Raw genomic sequence first — 5,432 nt, 5'->3', positions numbered from 1 at the left:
CTTAAAGGCATCATACCTCTTGTATTTTTGCGTAACAGTCAGTGTTTTAAATATGGAGCTACACTTTGCTGCCTTACCATTTTTGTCTTCTTCCTGACTGTTACACTTCGCTATCCGACAAGGCAGAGATGTGATGGTTAGTACCTCTGTAATGAATGTTAGTTTGCATACCGCATGGGGAATGGAAGGGCTCTTGAACACACATGGGACGTGTTTAAGAGCATATAGCTGTAGGCAATGTAATGGCATCTGCCAATATTGCAATTGACCATCCAATTTTCCTGGGGCCAAATGAATGTCAGACCAGAAGTTGATTCTAGCTTTTGGTTGGTTATTTTTGTCATTTCATTATGTTCATCCAGCATCATGCTGGCTGTCTATGGCTGCATTCACACGGCAAACCTTTGTGCTCAATTTGGATTTATTGCTCAGAGCTGCTGCATTTTGGTTTGTTTTTTGAAGATGTTACTTGAGGCATGCTGTTGTATGGATGTACGCATGAAAGTCGGGAATTTAGTTTCATTTTTAAGTTGATGTGCAGTGCAAGACAGCACATTTGGAAGTAAATGTTGGCAATGATAAAGAGAGCCAGATTTTGTTTTAGTTTATCAACAATAGGCACTCGCCAGCACAAAATTGTGCTTGTCCATCACAAGTGTCAAAAAGTGGCATGAATTCCAATAGAACTATTATTCAGACTTAGGTTGCATTACAAAAAATCAGTCCTGTATCCGACTGAAAGTGACTTGAATCATATGTGAAAATATCAAATTCCAGCTTATTTGTGCTGTTCACATTCATTAAAAAACTGAGACACAGCGTAGCAATAAATCCAGTTTTGCCTGCGGTGTGAATGTAGCCTAAAGGCACATAAGTCTACCTCATTGGTGCATGTTTGGTCTGCTACCAAGACATCCTAACACTGATGGTAAACCAAATACTCTGCTCAAAATACAGCTTTTGAGATTGTGATTTGACTTGGGATGAAATCAATCCTTTTGCACTACAGTATTTACATGGGGTTACCATCAGTTCCATTTTATTTGCAAGCCTGTGGGAGTTTTCTTTTAATCCCGTTGCCCATCTGCAGTATATTCTTGTGTGGTGGCTGCTGTGTTAAATACTGCTGCTTTGTAATTGCCACCAGTTGGATTTGATAGAATTCCATCAAAACTAACACTATATCCAATTCATGTACATTACCTCTAATAAGATACTTGACCTGGACTGAGTTACTGAAGGATCCAGCTAGCTCTCCTCTTGATACTTGAATGAATGAGGCAGAATCAGACACCCCACTGTTGCCAGTGGGAAGGCTGGTGTCTTTTGTTAATATCTAGTGAGATCCATTTTTAAGTAGTTATTTAAGATAATATCTCCCTATAACCCTTTGTAGGGTGATAGTTCAGGAACACCAAGCCTGCACGGAGGAGCATGTAGAACTAGCTAGCTAATCAGCATTTTACTCCCGTTTTACAGGAGAAGCTGAGAAGACTTTTACACCCAATTAATATATATGTAAAATTATTTTTTAAAAATCATACTACTTATTTATTTTCATCCAAGCGTGCTGCAGCTTTTCCTTCTGCTCCTGTTGAAGGCTCTCCACAATTAATGTGCTAGTAGACATCAGACATCTTCCAAATTTCATTCAAAACCACATATCACTTTAGAAAACTTAAACACATCTTAAAAGTCAAGGTACTTGTACTACTTTGTACAGATATTCTTGATTACCTTCAAAAATCAATGTTACAGTCCTTAACAGTAATTCAATGTACAGTGTATTCAGTGTGTAACAGTAATATATTGCGACTAAGGGTATCAATATACAGAACATGCTCTACAGGTACATAGTATTATGAGGAAATATGAAATTTAGCTTGTTTTATTTCTTTTCCTTTCCTTGTATGTATAATTTTTATTTTTTTTTTCATGCACAGTGAGCCTTTCAGAGGAGAGGCCCATTGTAGTAAACACAGCATCTATCTATGCCAAAACCAATGCAATGTTATTCTGCACTAATCACGTGTAAGATGCATTAATTTCTTTTTATCTTCATTTTAATCTCTTTTGAATATATGTTCAATTTTATATATATACTGTTTTTTTGTTTGTTTGTTTTTTAGAATTTCATAAACCGCAAAATACCTCCACTCTTTGGCTCATCTCAGGAATCGCCAGTCTGAAAACTCAGGGAATAACAGATTGATCGAAAAGGAGTCAGAGTGTTTACACAAGATGTAGGGATTAAATATGTATCCGCATGATGTGAAGCATAGAACAAGGGAGGCAAGGTTAAAGGGGCTTTGTCTACTTTTGAAAATCTTGGTGCACCGTTTCAATGTTTTCTGTTAGAATAACAAATAAGAGCATACATTTTCTTTCTTTTTTTTTTTTTTTTTTTTTTTAAAGCAACGATTACAAATGACAGACATTGGTTAATATTGAGATTTACTACTTCTTGAATGTTACATGCTCATAATTTGTCAACTTTCCATGCACCCAGATGATGTTTATCATTTCTCCTTTTTGACATAACATGCCATGATATATGATATGAAGAAAAATGTTCCCCTTTTATTGTATTTTTCCTCTATAATCGTTGTAGATGGGGATGTAGTAGAATATTGTAAAGGGATTGGGGCTAGTAGAATATAATCCAGGGGTTGTCTCATCTCAACACATGGCCGATACATGGTGTTTCAGACTATCAATGCTTTTGACAAAAAAAAAAAAAATGTCACAGATGACTCAACACACACGTCTTGTTTCAAACTCATTTTATGCTGCAAGATGGTGTTTAATTTCCAATCTTACAGTAAGGTAAAAGGCTGTTTTACAGACTCAGGGAAAAGATTACTGAAGTACCATATTAGAATGCTTTTTTTTTTTGTACATTAAATTGATCAGTTACTATTGCCATGTCATTATGTTCAAATGTGAACATTTTCTTTCCACGACAAAGGGACACAGGAATAACTTTTTGTGCATCAACCTCTGTAATGTGTTTTTTTTAATCCTTTCAATCTTTATGTACAATTAACAGTGATTCTGCCACAATTTCCTGGTGTACAGAGTGTTGATTTTCAGCATTTTGAACTTTTAAGTACATTACCGACATTCTGAATGCAACAAACCTATTTAACCCCTCACTGGTGTGATTTTGATTGTTGGGCGTGAGACGGGTTAGATTTACCTTGAAAATCCAGGGACCTGTCAGGACTATACACTCAGGGTAACATTTGAAGCGCATCAAAACATTCTGTATCAGTTTGCTTACCTGTACTTTTCATGGTACATCTTTTTTGACCATCAGCCACTGAACTTATGATGCCGTGTCTTATCTGATAAATGGCTAGATCTATTTCCAAAAGAATGTGCATTTATTACTGATGAATGTATCAATGTTTACTGCCATAGATCTACCATTATCTTGATCTCAGGTGATTTAATGGCTAGTTTGTCTATGATGAGCAGCATGTAGGCTTTTCAGAGTATTACTGTGGTAATGTTTCTATATGTAAAGACTTGCTCCATTTCCTAATAAATATGTCAATATCCATGTGTGCTTTTGTGTCTTTACTGTAAAAAATGACATTTATCTTTAGCTTCAATATTCATTTTGCAGGTTTCATACTTTGTAAGATAGGCTATATATATATATAATCAACATATAAATTTATTAAACCCAAACTTCTTACAAGTCATTAAAAGGTGCACAAACTTACTAACGAAAATATCACGTCTATTCTCTTGTTTTTCCTGTAGCCTAAAGAATCTGCATTTTTCTCTTTAACCCTTTCATGCATAGTGTTCACTCCAGAGGACAGTTATTCTACAGCTGTTCTCTTGTATGTTCACAGGTTTTATTGCTTTAGTTGCTGATCAGCCAACACAGTGGACACTTATGCACCATCCAATACACTGCAGTTCATACCATTACTGTAACTTTGCTGTTCTTGATAAATCTGATCTGCAATAATATGTTTGAGTGTAAATCAATAGTTAATTTTTAGACTGATTTTTTTTTTTTAAAGACGAAGTCTTTTCTTGCATATTATCTTCATGAGCTAGGAAGATTATTACTGTTTTTAATTATTTAACCCTTTCATGCATGAATTATGAGAACCTTAGTCAAGATTTTTTTTCTTGAGTGTTTTTATTCCTCCTTGGGCATAAAAACAAACAATGTGATCGAGTTTTTTTTTTCTATAGAGTTACAAAAGTATCCATGCATTTCATTTTTGAAGTAAATAAACGTGTTTAAAACCCACTATCAGAAAGTGATATGAAAACAATGAAATAAAAACATTTTTAATGCTGCTAATCTGATATCTTCTCACATTTTAACATATTCTAATGCTAGTAATTACTCACTTCATGGAGATAATATGCAAAAAAAAAACTTTTTTGTCTAATAAATAACAATTGATTTACACTAAACATGTCACTGCAGATCAGGTTTATCAAGAACAACAAAGTTATAGTAATGGTATGAATGTCAGGGTATGAGATGGTGTGTAAGTGTCCACTGTGTTGGTGATATGGAAACTACAACAACAAAACCCATGAATATACAAGAGAACAGCTGTAGAATAACTGTCTACTGTAGTGACTTTGCATGAAAGGGTTAAGGAGAAGGGGTGGGATTTTATAAGTTATGCTTCTTCTCACTTCTTTTCGAATATGTATTATATGTCTTTTGTTTAAGTGTTTTGTTTATTTTCTTCTGTTTTGACATTCATATTTGAAATAAATACATCAATCAAATCAATTAATCAAGTGAGTCATAAATGAGTATTAGAGTATGTTAAAATGTGAGAAATCATCTGATTAGCTGCATTAAAAATGTTTTTATTTCATTGTTTTCATATCACTTTCTGATATTGGGTTTTAAATACATGTTTCTTCGCTTCAAGAATAAAATGCACGGCGTAGCTGAGTGGACATTTTTGTAAATCCATGAAAAAAAACAAACTCAATTGCATTGTTTTTTTCATGCCTAAGGTGGAATAAAAACATCCAAGAAAAAATCTCAACAAAGGTTCTCATAATTCGTGCATGAAAGAGTTAATTCATACACTTTCTAACCTTTTCAACTTAAGTACCCAGGTTGTAATTGTAGTAGTTGTACTGCGTCTATCCACCAGGGGCGCTGTTCTCTGTTTATATTTTAACTCACACAACCTTATGGGTAAAATCCAATATGGCCGTCCAATGAGAGGAATGCTAACACAGTTCACAGACTAAATAGCAAATACTTTTTTTTAAGTTACGTTGTTGTCACGGTTTAAAGTGAGGCTTTGTGTCGTAATGTTGCCAATAAACACCGTGTGTTTTAGGAGCCAGACCAGCTTTAGAAGTCATTTCGCGGCTCTTTTCAGCTGTCGAGGCTAAGGGATAAAGCTAACGTTGCACACTTCAGTCAT

The sequence above is a fragment of the Sphaeramia orbicularis genome, chromosome 16 (genome assembly GCF_902148855.1).
Source record: "Sphaeramia orbicularis chromosome 16, fSphaOr1.1, whole genome shotgun sequence".
NCBI lineage: Eukaryota > Metazoa > Chordata > Actinopteri > Kurtiformes > Apogonidae > Sphaeramia > Sphaeramia orbicularis.
The sequence above is the reverse complement of the archived record's forward strand: the minus strand, read 5'-3'. Positions refer to the sequence as shown.